The sequence below is a fragment of the Somniosus microcephalus genome, chromosome 7 (genome assembly GCF_052327205.1).
Source record: "Somniosus microcephalus isolate GS21.2 chromosome 7, FLI_Smic_1.0, whole genome shotgun sequence".
Classification (NCBI taxonomy): Eukaryota; Metazoa; Chordata; class Chondrichthyes; order Squaliformes; family Somniosidae; genus Somniosus; species Somniosus microcephalus.
Window position 1 is genome coordinate 69,309,849 of NC_140993.1, and position 21,187 is coordinate 69,331,035.

Genomic DNA, 21,187 nt, shown 5'->3' on the forward strand with positions numbered 1-21,187 from the left:
CGTGTTGTCCGGGCTGGTGGGATGCGGCTGGCCCTGTGGGTCGTGTTGTCCGGGCTGGTGGCCCCGTGGGTCGTGTGGTCCGGGCTGGTGGCCCCGTGGGTCGTGTGGTCCGGGCTGGTGGCCCCGTGGGTCGTGTGGTCCAGGCTGGTGGCCCCGTGGGTCGGGTGGTCCGGGCTGGTGGCCCCGTGGGTCGGGTGGTCCGGGCTGGTGGCCCCGGGGTCGTGTGGTCCGGGCTGGTGGGTCGTGTGGTCCGGGCTGGTGGGGTCGTGTGGTCCGGGCTGGTGGCCCCGTGGGTCGCGTGGTCCGGGCTGGTGGCCCCGTGGGTCGCGTGGTCCGGGCTGGTGGCCCCGTGGGTCGCGTGGTCCGGGCTGGTGGCCCCGTGTGGTCGCGTGGTGCGGGCTGGTGGCCCCGAGGGTCGTGTGGTGCGGGCTGCTGGCCCCGTGGGTCGTGTGGTCCGGGCTGGTGGCCCCGTGGGTCGTGTGGTCCGGGCTGGTGGCCCCGTGGGTCGCGTGGTCCGGGCTGGTGGTCGCGTGGTCCGTGCTGGTGGCCCCGTGGGTCGCGTGGTGCGGGCTGGTGGCCCCGTGGGTCGTGTGGTGCGGGCTGGTGGCCCCGTGGGTCGTGTGGTCCGGGCTGGTGGCCCCGTGGGTCTTGTGGTCCGGGCTGGTGGCCCCGTGGGTCGTGTTGTCCGGGCTGTTGGCCCCGTGGGTTGTGTTGTCCGGGCTGGTGGGTCTGTGGTTCGTGTTGTCAGGGCTGGTCTCTGGGGCTGGTGGCCCGATGGGTCAGGTTGTTAGGGCTGGTCTCTGGGGTTGGCCCTGTGGGTCGTGTTGTCAGGGCTGGTGGCCCTGTGGGTCGTATTGTCCGGGCTGGTGGGATGCGGCTGGCCCTGTGGGTCGTGTTGTCCGGGCTGGTGGCCCTGTGGGTCGTGAAGTCCGGGCTGGTGGCCCTGTGGGTCGTGAAGTCCGGGCTGGTGGCCCTGTGGGTCGTGTTGTCAGGGCTGGTCTCTGGGGCTGGCCCTGTGGGTCAGGTTGTCCGGGCTGGTGGCCCTGTGGGTCGTGTTGTCAGGGCTGGTGGCCCTGTGGGTCGTGAAGTCCGAACTGGTGGCCCTGTGGGTCGTGAAGTCCGGGCTGGTCTCTGGGGCTGGCCCTGTGGGTCAGGTTGTCCGGGCTGGTGGCCCTGTGGGTCGTGTTGTCAGGGCTGGTGGCCCTGTGAGTCGTGTTGTCTGGGCTGGTGGCCCTGTGGGTCGTGTTCTCTGGGCTGGTGGGATGCGGCTGGCCCTGTGGGTCGTGTTGTCCGGGCTGGTGGCCCTGTGGATCGTGTGGTCCGGGCTGGTGGCCCTGTGGGTCGTGTTATCCGGGCTGGTGGCCCTGTGGGTCGTGTTGTCCGGGCTGGTGGGATGCGGCTGGCCCCGTGGGTCGCGTGGTCCGGGCTGGTGGCCCCGTGGGTCGCGTGGTCCGGGCTGGTGGCCCCGTGGGTCGCGTGGTCCGGGCTGGTGGCCCCGTGGTCCGGGCTGGTGGCCCCGTGGGTCGCGTGGTCCGGGCTGGTGGCCCCGTGGGTCGCGTGGTCCGGGCTGGTGGGTCGCGTGGTCCGGGCTGGTGGCCCCGTGGGTCGCGTGGTCCGTGCTGGTGGCCCCGTGGGTCGCGTGGTGCGGGCTGGTGGCCCCGTGGGTCGTGTGGTGCGGGCTGGTGGCCCCGTGGGTCGTGTGGTCCGGGCTGGTGGCCCCGTGGGTCGTGTGGTCCGGGCTGGTGGCCCCGTGGGTTGTGTTGTCCGGGCTGGTGGGTCTGTGGTTCGTGTTGTCAGGGCTGGTCTCTGGGGCTGGTGGCCCGATGGGTCAGGTTGTTAGGGCTGGTCTCTGGGGTTGGCCCTGTGGGTCGTGTTGTCAGGGCTGGTGGCCCTGTGGGTCGTCTTGTCCGGGCTGGTGGGATGCGGCTGGCCCTGTGGGTCGTGTTGTCCGGGCTGGTGGCCCTGTGGGTCATGAAGTCCGGGCTGGTGGCCCTGTGGGTCGTGAAGTCCGGGCTGGTGGCCCTGTGGGTCGCGTTGTCAGGGCTGGTCTCTGGGGCTGGCCCTGTGGGTCAGGTTGTCCGGGCTGGTGGCCCTGTGGGTCGTGTTGTCAGGGCTGGTGGCCCTGTGAGTCGTGTTGTCTGGGCTGGTGGCCCTGTGGGTCGTGTTGTCTGGGCTGGTGGGATGCGGCTGTCCCTGTGGGTCGTGAGGTCCGGGCTGGTGGCCCTGTGGGTCGTGTGGTTCGGGCTGGTGGACCTGTGGGTTGTGTGGTCCGGGCTGGTGGCCCTGTGGGTCGTGTGGTCCGGGCTGGTGGGATGCGGCTAGCCCTGTGGGTCCTGTTGTCCGGGCTGGTGGCCCTGTGGGTCGTGTGGTCCGGTCTGGTGGCCCCGTGGGTCGTGTTGCCCGGGCTGGTGGAATGCGGCTGGCCCTGTGGGTCGTGTTGTCCGGGCTGGTGGCCCTGTGGGTTGTGCGGTCCGGGCTGGTGGACCTGTTGGTCGTGTGGTCCGGGCTGGTGGCCCTGTGGGTCGTGTGGTCCGGGCTGGTGGCCCTGTGGGTCGTGTGGTCCGGGCTGGTGGCACTGTGGGTCGTGTGGTCCGGGCTGGTGGTCCTGTGGATCGTGTGGTCCGGGCTGGTGGCCCTGTGGGTCGTGTTATCCGGGCTGGTGGCCCTGTGGGTCGTGTTGTCCGGGCTGGTGGGATGCGGCTGGCCCTGTGGGTCGTGTTGTCCGGGCTGGTGGCCCCGTGGGTCGTGTGGCCCGGGCTGGTGGCCATGTGGGTCGTGTGGCCCGGGCTGGTGGCCATGTGGGTCGTGTTGTCAGGGCTGGTGGGTTTGCGGGTCATGTTGTCAGGGCTGCTGGCCCTGTGGGTCGTGTTTTCCGGGCTGGTGGGATGCGGCTGGCCCTGTGGGTCGTGTTGTCCGGGCTGGTGGCCCTGTGGGTCGTGAGGTCCGGGCTGGTGGCCCTGTGGGTCGTGTGGTCCGGGCTGGCGGCCCTGTGGGTCGTGTGGTCCGGGCTGGTGGCCCTGTGGGTCGTGTGGTCCGGGCTGGTGGTCCTGTGGGCCGTGTGGTCCGAGCTGGTGGCACTGTGGGTCGTGTGGTCCGGGCTGGTGGCCCTGTGGGTCGTGTGGTCTGGTCTGGTGGCCCTGTGGGTCGTGTGGTCTGAGCTGTGGGTCGTGTGGTCCGGGCTGGTGGCCCTGTGGGTCGTGTGGTCCGGGCTGGTGGCACTGTGGTCTGGACTGGTGGCACTGTGGGTCGTGTCGTCCGGGCTGGTGGCACTGTGGGTAGTGCGGTCTGGTCTGGTGGCCCTGTGGGTCGTGTGGTCTGGGCTGTGGGTCGTGTGGTCCGGGTTGGTGGCCCTGTGGGTCGTGTGGTCCGGGCTGGTGGGATGCGGCTAGCCCTGTGGGTCCTGTTGTCCGGGCTGGTGGCCCTGTGGGTCGTGTGGTCCGGTCTGGTGGCCCCGTGGGTCGTGTTGCCCGGGCTGGTGGAATGCGGCTGGCCCTGTGGGTCGTGTTGTCCGGGCTGGTGGCCCTGTGGGTCGTGCGGTCCGGGCTGGTGGCCCTGTTGGTCGTGTGGTCCGGGCTGGTGGCCCTGTGGGTCGTGTGGTCCGGGCTGGTGGCCTTGTGGGTCGTGTGGTCCGGGCTGGTGGGATGCGGCTAGCCCTGTGGGTCCTGTTGTCCGGGCTGGTGGCCCTGTGGGTCGTGTGGTCCGGTCTGGTGGCCCCGTGGGTCGTGTTGCCCGGGCTGGTGGAATGCGGCTGGCCCTGTGGGTCGTGTTGTCCGGGCTGGTGGCCCTGTGGGTCGTGCGGTCCGGGCTGGTGGCCCTGTTGGTCGTGTGGTCCGGGCTGGTGGCCCTGTGGGTCGTGTGGTCCGGGCTGGTGGCCTTGTGGGTCGTGTGGTCCGGGCTGGTGGCCCTGTGGGTCGTGTGGTCCGGGGTGGTGGCACTGTGGGCCGTGTGCTCCGGGCTGGTGGCACTGTGGGCCGTGTGGTCCGGGCTGGTGGCCCTGTGGGTCGTGTGGTCCGGGCTGGTGGCACTGTGGGTCGTGTGGTCCGGGCTGGTGGCACTATGGGTCGTGTGGTCCGGGCTGGTGGCCCTGTGTGTCGTGTGGTCCGGGCGGGTGGCCCTGTGGGTCGTGTGGTCTGGGCTGGTGGGATGCGGCTGGCCCTGTGGGTCGTGTTGTCCGGGCTGGTGGCCCTGTGGATCGTGTGGTCCGGGCTGGTGGCCCTGTGGGTCGTGTTATCCGGGCTGGTGGCCCTGTGGGTCGTGTTGTCCGGGCTGGTGGGATGCGGCTGGCCCTGTGGGTCGTGTTGTCCGGGCTGGTGGCCCTGTGGGTCGTGAGGTCCGGGCTGGTGGCCCTGTGGGTTGTGGGGTCCGGGCTGGTGGCCCTGTGGGTCGTGTGCTCCGGGCTGGAGGCCCTGTGGGTCTTGTGGTCCGGGCTGGAGGCCATGTGGGTCGTGTGGTCCGGGCTGGTGGCCCTGTGGGTCGTGTGGTCCGGGCTGGTGGGATGCGGCTGGCCCTGTGGGTCGTGTTGTCCGGGCTGGTGGCCCTGAGGGTCGTGAAGTCCGGGCTGGTGGCCCTGTGGGTCGTGTTGTCAGGACTGGTGGGTTTGTGGGTTGTGTTGTCAGGGCTAGTGGCCCTGTGGGCCGTGCTGTCCGGGCTGGTGGGATGCGGGTGGCCCTGTGGGTCGTGTTGTCCGGGCTGGTGGGATGCGGCTGGCCCTGTGGGTCGTGTGGTCCGGGCTGGTGGCCCTGTGGGTCGTGTGGTCCGGGCTGGTGGGATGCGGCTAGCCCTGTGGGTCCTGTTGTCCGGGCTGGTGGCCCTGTGGGTCGTGAGGTCCGGGCTGGTGGCCCTGTGGGTTGTGTGGTCCGGGCTGGTGGCCCTGTGGGTCGTTTTGGTGCGGGCTGGAGGCCCTGTGGGTCGTGAGGTCCGGGCTGGTGGCCCTGTGGGTTGTGTGGTCCGGGCTGGTGGCCCTGTGGGTCGTGTGGTCCGGGCTGGAGGCCCTGTGGGTCTTGTGGTCCGGGCTGGAGGCCATGTGGGTCGTGTGGTCCGGGCTGGTGGCCCTGTGGGTCGTGTGGTCCGGGCTGGTGGGATGCGGCTGGCCCTGTGGGTCGTGTTGTCCGGGCTGGTGGCCCTGAGGGTCGTGAAGTCCGGGCTGGTGGCCCTGTGGGTCGTGTTGTCAGGACTGGTGGGTTTGTGGGTTGTGTTGTCAGGGCTAGTGGCCCTGTGGGCCGTGCTGTCCGGGCTGGTGGGATGCGGGTGGCCCTGTGGGTCGTGTTGTCCGGGCTGGTGGGATGCGGCTGGCCCTGTGGGTCGTGTTGTCCGGGCTGGTGGCCCCGTGGGTCGTGTGGTCCGGGCTGGTGGCCCCGTGGGTCGTGTGGTCCGGGCTGGTGGCCCCGTGGGTCGTGTGGTCCGGGCTGGTGGCCCCGTGGGTCGGGTGGTCCGGGCTGGTGGCCCCGTGGGTCGGGTGGTCCGGGCTGGTGGCCCCGTGGGTCGTGTGGTCCGGGCTGGTGGGTCGTGTGGTCCGGGCTGGTGGGTCGTGTGGTCCGGGCTGGTGGCCCCGTGGGTCGCGTGGTCCGGGCTGGTGGCCCCGTGGGTCGCGTGGTCCGGGCTGGTGGCCCCGTGGGTCGCGTGGTCCGGGCTGGTGGCCCCGTGGGTCGCGTGGTGCGGGCTGGTGGCCCCGAGGGTCGTGTGGTGCGGGCTGCTGGCCCCGTGGGTCGTGTGGTCCGGGCTGGTGGCCCCGTGGGTCGTGTGGTCCGGGCTGGTGGTCGCGTGGTCCGTGCTGGTGGCCCCGTGGGTCGCGTGGTGCGGGCTGGTGGCCCCGTGGGTCGTGTGGTGCGGGCTGGTGGCCCCGTGGGTCGTGTGGTGCGGGCTGGTGGCCCCGTGGGTCGTGTGGTCCGGCTGGTGGCCCCGTGGGTCGTGTTGTCCGGGCTGTTGGCCCCGTGGGTTGTGTTGTCCGGGCTGGTGGGTCTGTGGTTCGTGTTGTCAGGGCTGGTCTCTGGGGCTGGTGGCCCGATGGGTCAGGTTGTTAGGGCTGGTCTCTGGGGTTGGCCCTGTGGGTCGTGTTGTCAGGGCTGGTGGCCCTGTGGGTCGTATTGTCCGGGCTGGTGGGATGCGGCTGGCCCTGTGGGTCGTGTTGTCCGGGCTGGTGGCCCTGTGGGTCGTGAAGTCCGGGCTGGTGGCCCTGTGGGTCGTGAAGTCCGGGCTGGTGGCCCTGTGGGTCGTGTTGTCAGGGCTGGTCTCTGGGGCTGGCCCTGTGGGTCAGGTTGTCCGGGCTGGTGGCCCTGTGGGTCGTGTTGTCAGGGCTGGTGGCCCTGTGGGTCGTGAAGTCCGAACTGGTGGCCCTGTGGGTCGTGAAGTCCGGGCTGGTCTCTGGGGCTGGCCCTGTGGGTCAGGTTGTCCGGGCTGGTGGCCCTGTGGGTCGTGTTGTCAGGGCTGGTGGCCCTGTGAGTCGTGTTGTCTGGGCTGGTGGCCCTGTGGGTCGTGTTCTCTGGGCTGGTGGGATGCGGCTGGCCCTGTGGGTCGTGTTGTCCGGGCTGGTGGCCCTGTGGATCGTGTGGTCCGGGCTGGTGGCCCTGTGGGTCGTGTTATCCGGGCTGGTGGCCCTGTGGGTCGTGTTGTCCGGGCTGGTGGGATGCGGCTGGCCCCGTGGGTCGCGTGGTCCGGGCTGGTGGCCCCGTGGGTCGCGTGGTCCGTGCTGGTGGCCCCGTGGGTCGCGTGGTGCGGGCTGGTGGCCCCGTGGGTCGTGTGGTGCGGGCTGGTGGCCCCGTGGGTCGTGTGGTCCGGGCTGGTGGCCCCGTGGGTCGTGTGGTCCGGGCTGGTGGCCCCGTGGGTTGTGTTGTCCGGGCTGGTGGGTCTGTGGTTCGTGTTGTCAGGGCTGGTCTCTGGGGCTGGTGGCCCGATGGGTCAGGTTGTTAGGGCTGGTCTCTGGGGTTGGCCCTGTGGGTCGTGTTGTCAGGGCTGGTGGCCCTGTGGGTCGTCTTGTCCGGGCTGGTGGGATGCGGCTGGCCCTGTGGGTCGTGTTGTCCGGGCTGGTGGCCCTGTGGGTCATGAAGTCCGGGCTGGTGGCCCTGTGGGTCGTGAAGTCCGGGCTGGTGGCCCTGTGGGTCGCGTTGTCAGGGCTGGTCTCTGGGGCTGGCCCTGTGGGTCAGGTTGTCCGGGCTGGTGGCCCTGTGGGTCGTGTTGTCAGGGCTGGTGGCCCTGTGAGTCGTGTTGTCTGGGCTGGTGGCCCTGTGGGTCGTGTTGTCTGGGCTGGTGGGATGCGGCTGTCCCTGTGGGTCGTGAGGTCCGGGCTGGTGGCCCTGTGGGTCGTGTGGTTCGGGCTGGTGGACCTGTGGGTTGTGTGGTCCGGGCTGGTGGCCCTGTGGGTCGTGTGGTCCGGGCTGGTGGGATGCGGCTAGCCCTGTGGGTCCTGTTGTCCGGGCTGGTGGCCCTGTGGTCCGGTCTGGTGGCCCCGTGGGTCGTGTTGCCCGGGCTGGTGGAATGCGGCTGGCCCTGTGGGTCGTGTTGTCCGGGCTGGTGGCCCTGTGGGTTGTGCGGTCCGGGCTGGTGGACCTGTTGGTCGTGTGGTCCGGGCTGGTGGCCCTGTGGGTCGTGTGGTCCGGGCTGGTGGCCCTGTGGGTCGTGTGGTCCGGGCTGGTGGCACTGTGGGTCGTGTGGTCCGGGCTGGTGGTCCTGTGGATCGTGTGGTCCGGGCTGGTGGCCCTGTGGGTCGTGTTATCCGGGCTGGTGGCCCTGTGGGTCGTGTTGTCCGGGCTGGTGGGATGCGGCTGGCCCTGTGGGTCGTGTTGTCCGGGCTGGTGGCCCCGTGGGTCGTGTGGCCCGGGCTGGTGGCCATGTGGGTCGTGTGGCCCGGGCTGGTGGCCATGTGGGTCGTGTTGTCAGGGCTGGTGGGTTTGCGGGTCATGTTGTCAGGGCTGCTGGCCCTGTGGGTCGTGTTTTCCGGGCTGGTGGGATGCGGCTGGCCCTGTGGGTCGTGTTGTCCGGGCTGGTGGCCCTGTGGGTCGTGAGGTCCGGGCTGGTGGCCCTGTGGGTCGTGTGGTCCGGGCTGGCGGCCCTGTGGGTCGTGTGGTCCGGGCTGGTGGCCCTGTGGGTCGTGTGGTCCGGGCTGGTGGTCCTGTGGGCCGTGTGGTCCGAGCTGGTGGCACTGTGGGTCGTGTGGTCCGGGCTGGTGGCCCTGTGGGTCGTGTGGTCTGGTCTGGTGGCCCTGTGGGTCGTGTGGTCTGAGCTGTGGGTCGTGTGGTCCGGGCTGGTGGCCCTGTGGGTCGTGTGGTCCGGGCTGGTGGCACTGTGGTCCGGACTGGTGGCACTGTGGGTCGTGTCGTCCGGGCTGGTGGCACTGTGGGTAGTGCGGTCTGGTCTGGTGGCCCTGTGGGTCGTGTGGTCTGGGCTGTGGGTCGTGTGGTCCGGGTTGGTGGCCCTGTGGGTCGTGTGGTCCGGGCTGGTGGGATGCGGCTAGCCCTGTGGGTCCTGTTGTCCGGGCTGGTGGCCCTGTGGGTCGTGTGGTCCGGTCTGGTGGCCCCGTGGGTCGTGTTGCCCGGGCTGGTGGAATGCGGCTGGCCCTGTGGGTCGTGTTGTCCGGGCTGGTGGCCCTGTGGGTCGTGCGGTCCGGGCTGGTGGCCCTGTTGGTCGTGTGGTCCGGGCTGGTGGCCCTGTGGGTCGTGTGGTCCGGGCTGGTGGCCTTGTGGGTCGTGTGGTCCGGGCTGGTGGGATGCGGCTAGCCCTGTGGGTCCTGTTGTCCGGGCTGGTGGCCCTGTGGGTCGTGTGGTCCGGTCTGGTGGCCCCGTGGGTCGTGTTGCCCGGGCTGGTGGAATGCGGCTGGCCCTGTGGGTCGTGTTGTCCGGGCTGGTGGCCCTGTGGGTCGTGCGGTCCGGGCTGGTGGCCCTGTTGGTCGTGTGGTCCGGGCTGGTGGCCCTGTGGGTCGTGTGGTCCGGGCTGGTGGCCTTGTGGGTCGTGTGGTCCGGGCTGGTGGCCCTGTGGGTCGTGTGGTCCGGGCTGGTGGCACTGTGGGCCGTGTGCTCCGGGCTGGTGGCACTGTGGGCCGTGTGGTCCGGGCTGGTGGCCCTGTGGGTCGTGTGGTCCGGGCTGGTGGCACTGTGGGTCGTGTGGTCCGGGCTGGTGGCACTATGGGTCGTGTGGTCCGGGCTGGTGGCCCTGTGTGTCGTGTGGTCCGGGCGGGTGGCCCTGTGGGTCGTGTGGTCTGGGCTGGTGGGATGCGGCTGGCCCTGTGGGTCGTGTTGTCCGGGCTGGTGGCCCTGTGGATCGTGTGGTCCGGGCTGGTGGCCCTGTGGGTCGTGTTATCCGGGCTGCTGGCCCTGTGGGTCGTGTTGTCCGGGCTGGTGGGATGCGGCTGGCCCTGTGGGTCGTGTTGTCCGGGCTGGTGGCCCTGTGGGTCGTGAGGTCCGGGCTGGTGGCCCTGTGGGTTGTGGGGTCCGGGCTGGTGGCCCTGTGGGTCGTGTGCTCCGGGCTGGAGGCCCTGTGGGTCTTCTGGTCCGGGCTGGAGGCCATGTGGGTCGTGTGGTCCGGGCTGGTGGCCCTGTGGGTCGTGTGGTCCGGGCTGGTGGGATGCGGCTGGCCCTGTGGGTCGTGTTGTCCGGGCTGGTGGCCCTGAGGGTCGTGAAGTCCGGGCTGGTGGCCCTGTGGGTCGTGTTGTCAGGACTGGTGGGTTTGTGGGTTGTGTTGTCAGGGCTAGTGGCCCTGTGGGCCGTGCTGTCCGGGCTGGTGGGATGCGGGTGGCCCTGTGGGTCGTGTTGTCCGGGCTGGTGGGATGCGGCTGGCCCTGTGGGTCGTGTGGTCCGGGCTGGTGGCCCTGTGGGTCGTGTGGTCCGGGCTGGTGGGATGCGGCTAGCCCTGTGGGTCCTGTTGTCCGGGCTGGTGGCCCTGTGGGTCGTGTGGTCCGGTCTGGTGGCCCCGTGGGTCGTGTTGCCCGGGCTGGTGGAATGCGGCTGGCCCTGTGGGTCGTGTTGTCCGGGCTGGTGGCCCTGTGGGTTGTGCGGTCCGGGCTGGTGGCCCTGTTGGTCGTGTGGTCCGGGCTGGTGGCCCTGTGGGTCGTGTGGTCCGGGCTGGTGGCCCTGTGGGTCGTGTGGTGCGGGCTGGTGGCCCTGTGGGTCGTGTGGTCCGGGCTGGTGGCACTGTGGGCCGTGTGCTCCGGGCTGCTGGCACTGTGGGCCGTGTGGTCCGGGCTGGTGGCCCTGTGGGTCGTGTGGTCCGGGCTGGTGGCACTGTGGGTCGTGTGGTCCGGGCTGGTGGCCCTGTGTGTCGTGTGGTCCGGGCGGGTGGCCCTGTGGGTCGTGTGGTCTGGGCTGGTGGGATGCGGCTGGCCCTGTGGGTCGTGTTGTCCGGGCTGGTGGCCCTGTGGATCGTGTGGTCCGGGCTGGTGGCCCTGTGGGTCGTGTTATCCGGGCTGGTGGCCCTGTGGGTCGTGTTGTCCGGGCTGGTGGGATGCGGCTGGCCCTGTGGGTCGTGTTGTCCGGGCTGGTGGCCCTGTGGGTCGTGAGGTCCGGGCTGGTGGCCCTGTGGGTTGTGTGGTCCGGGCTGGTGGCCCTGTGGGTCGTTTTGGTCGGGGCTGGAGGCCCTGTGGGTCGTGAGGTCCGGGCTGGTGGCCCTGTGGGTTGTGTGGTCCGGGCTGGTGGCCCTGTGGGTCGTGTGGTCCGGGCTGGAGGCCCTGTGAGTCTTGTGGTCCGGGCTGGAGGCCATGTGGGTCGTGTGGTCCGGGCTGGTGGCCCTGTGGGTCGTGTGGTCCGGGCTGGTGGGATGCGGCTGGCCCTGTGGGTCGTGTTGTCCGGGCTGGTGGCCCTGAGGGTCGTGAAGTCCGGGCTGGTGGCCCTGTGGGTCGTGTTGTCAGGACTGGTGGGTTTGTGGGTTGTGTTGTCAGGGCTAGTGGCCCTGTGGGCCGTGCTGTCCGGGCTGGTGGGATGCGGGTGGCCCTGTGGGTCGTGTTGTCCGGGCTGGTGGGATGCGGCTGGCCCTGTGGGTCGTGTTGTCCGGGCTGGTGGCCCCGTGGGTCGTGTGGTCCGGGCTGGTGGCCCCGTGGGTCGTGTGGTCCGGGCTGGTGGCCCCGTGGGTCGGGTGGTCCGGGCTGGTGGCCCCGTGGGTCGGGTGGTCCGGGCTGGTGGCCCCGTGGGTCGTGTGGTCCGGGCTGGTGGGTCGTGTGGTCCGGGCTGGTGGCCCCGTGGGTCGCGTGGTCCGGGCTGGTGGCCCCGTGGGTCGCGTGGTCCGGGCTGGTGGCCCCGTGGGTCGCGTGGTCCGGGCTGGTGGCCCGTGGGTCGCGTGGTCCGGGCTGGTGGCCCCGTGGGTCGCGTGGTCCGGGCAGGTGGCCCCGTGGGTCGCGTGGTGCGGGCTGCTGGCCCCGTGGGTCGTGTGGTCCGGGCTGGTGGCCCCGTGGGTCGTGTGGTCCGGGCTGGTGGCCCCGTGGGTCGCGTGGTCCGGGCTGGTGGTCGCGTGGTCCGTGCTGGTGGCCCCGTGGGTCGCGTGGTGCGGGCTGGTGGCCCCGTGGGTCGTGTGGTGCGGGCTGGTGGCCCCGTGGGTCGTGTGGTCCGGGCTGGTGGCCCGTGGGTCGTGTGGTCCGGGCTGGTGGCCCCGTGGGTCGTGTTGTCCGGGCTGTTGGCCCCGTGGGTTGTGTTGTCCGGGCTGGTGGGTCTGTGGTTCGTGTTGTCAGGGCTGGTCTCTGGGGCTGGTGGCCCGATGGGTCAGGTTGTTAGGGCTGGTCTCTGGGGTTGGCCCTGTGGGTCGTGTTGTCAGGGCTGGTGGCCCTGTGGGTCGTCTTGTCCGGGCTGGTGGGATGCGGCTGGCCCTGTGGGTCGTGTTGTCCGGGCTGGTGGCCCTGTGGGTCGTGAAGTCCGGGCTGGTGGCCCTGTGGGTCGTGAAGTCCGGGCTGGTGGCCCTGTGGGTCGTGTTGTCAGGGCTGGTCTCTGGGGCTGGCCCTGTGGGTCAGGTTGTCCGGGCTGGTGGCCCTGTGGGTCGTGTTGTCAGGGCTGGTGGCCCTGTGGGTCGTGAAGTCCGAACTGGTGGCCCTGTGTGTCGTGAAGTCCGGGCTGGTCTCTGGGGCTGGCCCTGTGGGTCAGGTTCTCCGGGCTGGTGGCCCTGTGGGTCGTGTTGTCACGGCTGGTGGCCCTGTGAGTCGTGTTGTCTGGGCTGGTGGCCCTGTGGGTCGTGTTCTCTGGGCTGGTGGGATGCGGCTGGCCCTGTGGGTCGTGTTGTCCGGGCTGGTGGCCCTGTGGATCGTGTGGTCCGGGCTGGTGGCCCTGTGGGTCGTGTTATCCGGGCTGGTGGCCCTGTGGGTCGTGTTGTCCGGGCTGGTGGGATGCGGCTGGCCCCGTGGGTCGCGTGGTCCGGGCTGGTGGCCCCGTGGGTCGCGTGGTCCGGGCTGGTGGCCCCGTGGGTCGCGTGGTCCGGGCTGGTGGCCCCGTGGTCCGGGCTGGTGGCCCCGTGGGTCGCGTGGTCCGGGATGGTGGCCCCGTGGGTCGCGTGGTCCGGGCTGGTGGGTCGCGTGGTCCGGGCTGGTGGCCCCGTGGGTCGCGTGGTCCGTGCTGGTGGCCCCGTGGGTCGCGTGGTGCGGGCTGGTGGCCCCGTGGGTCGTGTGGTGCGGGCTGGTGGCCCCGTGGGTCGTGTGTTCCGGGCTGGTGGCCCCGTGGGTCGTGTGGTCCGGGCTGGTGGCCCCGTGGGTTGTGTTGTCCGGGCTGGTGGGTCTGTGGTTCGTGTTGTCAGGGCTGGTCTCTGGGGCTGGTGGCCCGATGGGTCAGGTTGTTAGGGCTGGTCTCTGGGGTTGGCCCTGTGGGTCGTGTTGTCAGGGCTGGTGGCCCTGTGGGTCGTCTTGTCCGGGCTGGTGGGATGCGGCTGGCCCTGTGGGTCATGTTGTCCGGGCTGGTGGCCCTGTGGGTCATGAAGTCCGGGCTGGTGGCCCTGTGGGTCGTGAAGTCCGGGCTGGTGGCCCTGTGGGTCGCGTTGTCAGGGCTGGTCTCTGGGGCTGGCCCTGTGGGTCAGGTTGTCCGGGCTGGTGGCCCTGTGGGTCGTGTTGTCAGGGCTGGTGGCCCTGTGAGTCGTGTTGTCTGGGCTGGTGGCCCTGTGGGTCGTGTTGTCTGGGCTGGTGGGATGCGGCTGTCCCTGTGGGTCGTGAGGTCCGGGCTGGTGGCCCTGTGGGTCGTGTGGTTCGGGCTGGTGGACCTGTGGGTCGTGTGGTCCGGGCTGGTGGCCCTGTGGGTCGTGTGGTCCGGGCTGGTGGGATGCGGCTAGCCCTGTGGGTCCTGTTGTCCGGGCTGGTGGCCCTGTGGGTCGTGTGGTCCGGTCTGGTGGCCCCGTGGGTCGTGTTGCCCGGGCTGGTGGAATGCGGCTGGCCCTGTGGGTCGTGTTGTCCGGGCTGGTGGCCCTGTGGGTTGTGCGGTCCGGGCTGGTGGACCTGTTGGTCGTGTGGTCCGGGCTGGTGGCCCTGTGGGTCGTGTGGTCCGGGCTGGTGGCCCTGTGGGTCGTGTGGTCCGGGCTGGTGGTCCTGTGGATCGTGTGGTCCGGGCTGGTGGCCCTGTGGGTCGTGTTATCCGGGCTGGTGGCCCTGTGGGTCGTGTTGTCCGGGCTGGTGGGATGCGGCTGGCCCTGTGGGTCGTGTTGTCCGGGCTGGTGGCCCCGTGGGTCGTGTGGCCCGGGCTGGTGGCCATGTGGGTCGTGTGGCCCGGGCTGGTGGCCATGTGGGTCGTGTTGTCAGGGCTGGTGGGTTTGCGGGTCATGTTGTCAGGGCTGGTGGCCCTGTGGGTCGTGTTTTCCGGGCTGGTGGGATGCGGCTGGCCCTGTGGGTCGTGTTGTCCGGGCTGGTGGCCCTGTGGGTCGTGAGGTCCGGGCTGGTGGCCCTGTGGGTCGTGTGGTCCGGGCTGGCGGCCCTGTGGGTCGTGTGGTCCGGGCTGGTGGCCCTGTGGGTCGTGTGGTCCGGGCTGGTGGTCCTGTGGGCCGTGTGGTCCGAGCTGGTGGCACTGTGGGTCGTGTGGTCCGGGCTGGTGGCCCTGTGGGTCGTGTGGTCTGGTCTGGTGGCCCTGTGGGTCGTGTGGTCTGAGCTGTGGGTCGTGTGGTCCGGGCTGGTGGCCCTGTGGGTCGTGTGGTCCGGGCTGGTGGCCCTGTGGGTCGTGTTGTCCGGGCTGGTGGCCCTGTGGGTCGTGTTGTCCGGGCTGGTGGGATGCGGCTAGCCCTGTGGGTCGTGTTGTCCGGGCTGGTGGCCCTGTGAGTCGTGAGGTCCGGGCTGGTGGCCCTGTGGGTTGTGTGGTCCGGGCTGGTGGCCCTGTGGGTCGTGTGGTCCGGGCTGGTGGCCCTGTGGGTCTTGTTGTCCGGGCTGGTGGGATGCGGCTGGCCCTGTGGGTCGTGTTGTCCGGGCTGGTGGCCCTGTGGGTCGTGTGGTCCGGGCTGGTGGCCCTGTGGGTCATGTTATCCGGGCTGATGGCCCTGTGGGTCGTGTTGTCCGGGCTAGTGTGATGCGGCTGGCCCTGTGGGTCGTGTTGTCCGGGCTGGTGGCCCTGTGGGTCGTGTTGTCCGGGCTGGTGGCCCTGTGGGTCGTGAGGTCCGGGCTGGTGGCCCTGTCGTCTGGGCTGGTGGCCCTGTGGGTTGTGTGGTCCGGGCTGGTGGCCCTGTGGGTCGTGTGGTCCGGGCTGGTGGCCATGTGGGTCGTGTGGTCCGGGCTGGTGGCCCTGTGGGTTGTGTGGTCCGGGCTGGTGGGATGCGGCTGGCCCTGTGGGTCGTGTTGTCCGGGCTGGTGGCCCTGTGGGTCGTGTGGTCCAGGCTGGTGGCCCTGTGGGTCGTGTTGTCTGGGCTGGTGGCCCTGTGGGTCGTGAGGTCCGGGCTGGTGGCCCTGTGGGTTGTGTGGTCCGTTCTGGTGGCCCTGTGGGTCGTGTGGTCCGGGCTGGTGGCCCAGTGGGTCGTGTGGTCCGGGCTGGTGGCCCTGAGGGTCGTGTTGTCTAGGCTGGTGGGATGCGGCTGGCCCTGTGGGTCGTGTTGTCTGGGCTGATGGCCCTGTGGGTCGTGTGGTCCGGTCTGGTGGCCCTGTGGATCGTGTGGTCCGGGCTGGTGGCCCTGTGGGTCGTGTGGTCCGGGCTGGTGGCCCTGTGGGTCGTGTTGTCAGGGCTGGTGGGTCGTGTTGTCAGGGCTGGTGGCCCTGTGGGTCATGTTGTCCGGGCTGGTGGCCCTGTGGGTCGTGCTGTCTGGACTGGTGGCCCTGTGGGTCGTGTTGTCTGGGCTGGTGGGATGCGGCTGTCCCTGTGGGTCGTGAGGTCCGGGCTGGTGGCCCTGTGGGTCGTGTGGTTCGGGCTGGTGGACCTGTGGGTCGTGTGGTCCGGGCTGGTGGCCCTGTGGGTCGTGTGGTCCGGGCTGGTGGCCCTGTGGGTCGTGTGGTCCGGGCTGGTGGCCCTGTGGGTCGTGTGGTCCGGGCTGGTGGCCCTGTGGGTCGTGTGGTCGGGGCTGGTGGCCCTGTGGGTCGTGTGTCCCGGGCTGGTGGCCATGTGGGTCGTGTGGTCCGGGCTGGTGGCCATGTGGGTCGTGTTGTCAGGGCTGGTGGGTTTGCGGGTCATGTTGTCAGGGCTGGTGGCCCTGTGGGTCGTGTTTTCCAGGCTGGTGGGATGCGGCTGGCCCTGTGGGTCGTGTTGTCCGGGCTGGTGGCCCTGTGGGTCGTGAGGTCCGGGCTGGTGGCCCTGTGGGTCGTGTGGTCCGGGCTGGTGGCCCTGTGGGTCGTGTGGTCCGGGCTGGTGGCACTGTGGGTCGTGTGGTCCGGGCTGGTGGCCCTGTGGGTCGTGTGGTCTGGTCTGGTGGCCCTGTGGTCTGAGCTGTGGGTCGTGTGGTCCGGGCTGGTGGCCCTGTGGGTCGTGTGGTCCGGGCTGGTGGCCCTGTGGGTCGTGTTGTCCGGGCTGGTGGGATGCGGCTAGCCCTGTGGGTCGTGTTGTCCGGGCTGGTGGCCCTGTGAGTCGTGAGGTCCGGGCTGGTGGCCCTGTGGGTTGTGTGCTCCGGGCTGGTGGCCCTGTGGGTCGTGTGGTCCGGGCTGGTGGCCCTGTGGGTCGTGTTGTCCGGGCTGGTGGGATGCGGCTGGCCCTGTGGGTCGTGTTGTCCGGGCTGGTGGCCCTGTGGGTCGTGTGGTCCGGGCTGGTGGCCCTGTGGGTCATGTTATCCGGGCTGGTGGCCCTGTGGGTCGTGTTGTCCGGGCTGGTGGCCCTGTGGGTCGTGTTGTCCGGGCTGGTGGCCGTGTGGTTCGTGTTGTCCGGGCTGGTAGCCGTGTGGGTCATGTTGTCAGGGCTGGTGGCCCTGTGGGTCGTGTTGTCCGGGCTGGTGGCCCTGTGGGTCGTGTTGTCCGGGCTGGTGGCCCTGTGGGTCGTGTTGTCAGGGCTGGTGATTTTGTGGGTCGTGTTGTCAGGGCTGGTGGCCCTGTGGGTCGTGTTGTCGGGGCTGGTGGCCCTGTGGGTCGTGAAGTCCGGGCTGGTGGCCCTGTGGGTCGTGTTGTCAGGGCTGGTGGCCCTGTGAGTCGTGTTGTCTGGGCTGGTGGCCCTGTGGGTCGTGTTGTCTGGGCTGGTGGGATGCGGCTGTCCCTGTGGGTCGTGAGGTCCGGGCTGGTGGCCCTGTGGGTCGTGTGGTTCGGGCTGGTGGACCTGTGGGTCGTGTGGTCCGGGCTGGTGGCCCTGTGGGTCGTGTGGTCCGGGCTGGTGGCCCTGTGGGTCGTGTGGTCCGGGCTGGTGGCCCTGTGGGTCGTGTGGTCTGGGCTGGTGGCCCTGTGGGTCGTGTGGTCCGGGCTGGTGGCCCTGTGGGTCGTGTGGTCCGGCCTGGTGGCCCTGTGGGTCGTGTGGTCCGGGCTGGTGGCCCTGTGGGTCGTGTGGCCCGGGCTGGTGGCCATGTGGGTCGTGTGGTCCGGGCTGGTGGCCATGTGGGTCGTGTTGTCAGGGCTGGTGGGTTTGCGGGTCATGTTGTCAGGGCTGGTGGCCCTGTGGGTTGTATTTTCCAGGCTGGTGGGATGCGGCTGGTCCTGTGGGTCGTGTTGTCCGGGCTGGTGGCCCTGTGGTCCGGGCTGGTGGCCCTGTGGGTCGTGTGGTCAGGGCTGGTGGCACTGTGGGTCGTGTGGTCCGGACTGGTGGCACTGTGGGTCGTGTGGTCCGGGCTGGTGGCCCTGTGGGTCGTGTGGTCTGGTCTGGTGGCCCTGTGGGTCGTGTGGTCCGGGCTGGTGGGATGCTGCTAGTCCTGTGGGTCGTGTTGTCCGGGCTGGTGGCCCTCTGGGTCGTGATGTCCGGGGTGGTGGCCCTGTGGGTCGTGTTGCCCGGGCTGGTGGAATGCGGCTGGCCCGGTGGCCCTGTGGGTCGTGTGGTCCGGGCTGGTCGCCCTGTGGGTCGTGTGGTCCGGGCTGGTGGGATGCGGCTACCCTGTGGGTCGTGTTGTCCGGGCTGGTGGCCCTCTGGGTCGTGAGGTCCGGGCTGGTGGCCCTGTGGGTTGTGTAGTCCAGGGTGGTGGCCCTGTGGTCCGGGCTGGTGGCCCCGTGGGTCGTGTTGCCCGGGCTGGTGGAATGCGGCTGGCCCTGTGGGTCGTGTGGTCCGGGCTGGTGGCCCTGTGGGTCGTGTGGTCCGGGCTGGTGGCCCTGTGGTCCGGGCTGGTGGCCCTGTGGGTCGTGTGGTCCGGGCTGGTGGCCCTGTGGGTCGTGTGGCCCGGGCTGGTGGCCATGCGGGTCGTGTGGCCCGGGCTGGTGGCCATGTGGGTCGTGTTGTCAGGGCTGGTGGGTTTGCGGGTCATGTTGTCAGGGCTGGTGGCCCTGTGGGTCGTGTTTTCCGGGCTGGTGGGATGCGGCTGGCCCTGTGGGTCGTGTTGTCCGGGCTGGTGGCCCTGTGGGTCGTGAGGTCCGGGCTGGTGGCCCTGTGGGTCGTGTGGTCCGGGCTGGTGGCCCTGTGGGTCGTGTGGTCCGGGCTGGTGGCACTGTGGGTCGTGTGGTCCGGACTGGTGGCACTGTGGGTCGTGTGGTCCGGGCTGGTGGCCCTGTGGGTCGTGTGGTCTGGTCTGGTGGCCCTGTGGTCTGAGCTGTGGGTCGTGTGGTCCGGGCTGGTGGCCCTGTGGGTCGTGTTGTCCGGGCTGGTGGGATGCGGCTAGCCCTGTGGGTCGTGTTGTCCGGGCTGGTGGCCCTGTGAGTCGTGAGGTCCGGGCTGGTGGCCCTGTGGGTTGTGTGCTCCGGGCTGGTGGCCCTGTGGGTCGTGTGGTCCGGGCTGGTGGCCCTGTGGGTCGTGTTGTCCGGGCTGGTGGGATGCGGCTGGCCCTGTGGGTCGTGTTGTCCGGGCTGGTGGCCCTGTGGGTCGTGTGGTCCGGGCTGGTGGCCCTGTGGGTCATGTTATCCGGGCTGGTGGCCCTGTGGGTCGTGTTGTCCGGGCTGGTGGCCCTGTGGGTCGTGTTGTCCGGGCTGGTGGCCGTGTGGTTCGTGTTGTCCGGGCTGGTAGCCGTGTGGGTCGTGTTGTCCGGGCTGGTGGCCCTGTGGGTCGTGTTGTCCGGGCTGGTGGCCCTGTGGGTCGTGTTGTCAGGGCTGGTGATTTTGTGGGTCGTGTTGTCAGGGCTGGTGGCCCTGTGGGTCGTGTGGTCTGGGCTGGTGGCCCTGTGGGTCGTGTGGTCCGGGTTGGTGGGATGCTGCTAGTCCTGTGGGTCGTGTTGTCCGGGCTGGTGGCCCTCTGGGTCGTGATGTCCGGGGTGGTGGCCCTGTGGGTCGTGTTGCCCGGGCTGGTGGAATGCGGCTGGCCCGGTGGCCCTGTGGGTCGTGTGGTCCGGGCTGGTGGCCCTGTGGGTCGTGTGGTCCGGGCTGGTGGCCCTGTGGGTCGTGTGGTCCGGGCTGGTGGCCCTGTGGGTCGTGTGGCCCGGGCTGGTGGCCATGTGGGTCGTGTGGCCCGGGCTGCTGGCCATGTGGGTCGTGTTGTCAGGGCTGGTGGGTTTGCGGGTCATGTTGTCAGGGCTGGTGGCCCTGTGGGTCGTGTTTTCCGGGCTGGTGGGATGCGGCTGGCCCTGTGGGTCGTGTTGTCCGGGCTGGTGGCCTTGTGGGTCGTGAGGTCCGGGCTGGCGGCCCTGTGGGTCCTGTGGTCCGGGCTGGCGGCCCTGTGGGTTGTGTGGTCCGGGCTGGTGGCCCTGTGGGTCGTGTGGTCCGGGCTGGTGGCCCTGTGGGTCGTGTGGTCCGGGCTGGTGGCCCTGTGGGTCGTGTGGTCCGGGCTGGTGGCCCTGTGGGTCGTGTGGTCTGGTTTGGTGGCCCTGTGGGTCGTGTGGTCCGGGCTGGTGGCTCTGTGGGTCGTGTGGTCCGGGCTGGTGGGATGCGGCTAGCCCTGTGGGTCCTGTTGTCCGGGCTGGTGGCTCTCTGGGTCGTGAGGTCCGGGCTGGTGGCCCTGTGGGTTGTGTAGTCCGGGGTGGTGGCCCTGTGGGTCGTGTGGTCCGGGCTGGTGGCCCCGTGGGTCGTGTGGTCCGGGCTGGTGGCACTGTGGGCCGTGTGGTCCGGGCTGGTGGAATGCGGCTGGCCCTGTGGGTCGTGTTGTCCAGGCTGGTGGCCCTGTGGGTTGTGCGGTCCGGGCTGGTGGCCCTGTTGGTCGTGTGGTCCGGGCTGGTGGCCCTGTGGGTCGTGTGGTCCGGGCTGGTGGCACTGTGGCCCTGTGGGTCGTGTGGTCCGGGCTGGTGGCACTGTGGGTCGTGTGGTCCGGGCTGGTGGCACTGTGGGTCGTGTGGTCCGGGCTGGTGGCCCTGTGGGTCGTGTGGTCCGGGCGGGTGGCCCTGTGGGTCGTGTTGTCCGGGCTGGTGGGATGCGGCTGGCCCTGTGGGTCGTGTTGTCCGGGCTGGTGGCCCTGTGGATCGTGTGGTCCGGGCTGGTGGCCCTGTGGGTCGTGTTATCCGGGCTGGTGGCCCTGTGGGTCGTGTGGTCCGGGCTGGTGGGATGCGGCTGGCCCTGTGGGTCGTGTTGTCCGGGCTGGTGGCCCTGTGGATCGTGTGGTCCGGGCTGGTGGCCCTGTGGGTCGTGTTATCCGGGCTGGTGGCCCTGTGGGTCGTGTTGTCCGGGCTGGTGGGATGCGGCTGGCCCTGTGGGTCGTGTTGTCCGGGCTGGTGGCCCTGTGCGTCGTGCGGTCCGGGCTGGTGGCCCTGTGGGTTGTGTGGTCCGGGCTGGTGGCCCTGTGGGTCGTGTGGTCCGGGCTGGAGGCCCTGTGGGTCTTGTGGTCCGGGCTGGTGGCCATGTGGGTCGTGTGGTCCGGGCTGGTGGCCCTGTGGGTCGTGTGGTCCGGGCTGGTGGGATGCGGCTGGCCCTGTGGGTCGTGTTGTCCGGGCTGGTGGCCCTGTGGGTCGTGTTGTCAGGACTGGTGGGTTTGTGGGTCGTGTTGTCAGGGCTGGTGGCCCTGTGGGTCGTGTTGTCCGGGCTGGTGGGATGCGGTTGGCCCTGTGGGTCGTGTTGTCCGGGCTGGTGGGATGCGGCTGGCCCTGTGGGTCGTGTGGTCCGGGCTGGTGGCCCCGTGGGTCGTGTGGTCCGGGCTGGTGGCCCCGTGGGTCGTGTGGTCCGGGCTGGTGGCCCCGTGGGTCGTGTGGTCCGGGCTGGTGGCCCCGTGGGTCGTGTGGTCCGGGCTGGTGGCCCCGTGGGTCGTGTGGTCCGGGCTGGTGGCCCCGTGGGTCGTGTGTTCCGGGCTGGTGGCCCCGTGGGTCGTGTGGTCCGGGCTGGTGGCCCCGTGGGTCGTGTGGTCCGGGCTGGTGGCCCCGTGGGTCGTGTGGTCCGGGCTGGTGGCCCCGTGGGTCGTGTGGTCCGGGCTGGTGGCCCCGTGGGTCGTGTGGTCCGGGCTGGTGGCCCCGTGGGTCGTGTGGTCCGGGCTGGTGGCCCCGTGGGTCGTGTGGTCCGGGCTGGTGGCCCCGTGGGTCGTGTGGTGCGGGCTGGTGGCCCCGTGGGTCGTGTGGTGCGGGCTGGTGGCCCCGTGGGTCGTGTGGTCCGGGCTGCTGGCCCCGTGGGTCGTGTTGTCCGGGCTGTTGGCCCCGTGGGTTGTGTTGTCCGGGCTGGTGGGTCTGTGGTTCGTGTTGTCAGGGCTGGTCTCTGGGGCTGGTGGCCCGATGGGTCAGGTTGTTAGGGCTGGTCTCTGGGGTTGGCCCTGTGGGTCGTGTTGTCAGGGCTGGTGGCCCTGTGGGTCGTCTTGTCCGGGCTGGTGGGATGCGGCTGGCCCTGTGGGTCGTGTTGTCCGGGCTGGTGGCCCTGTGGGTCGTGAAGTCCGGGCTGGTG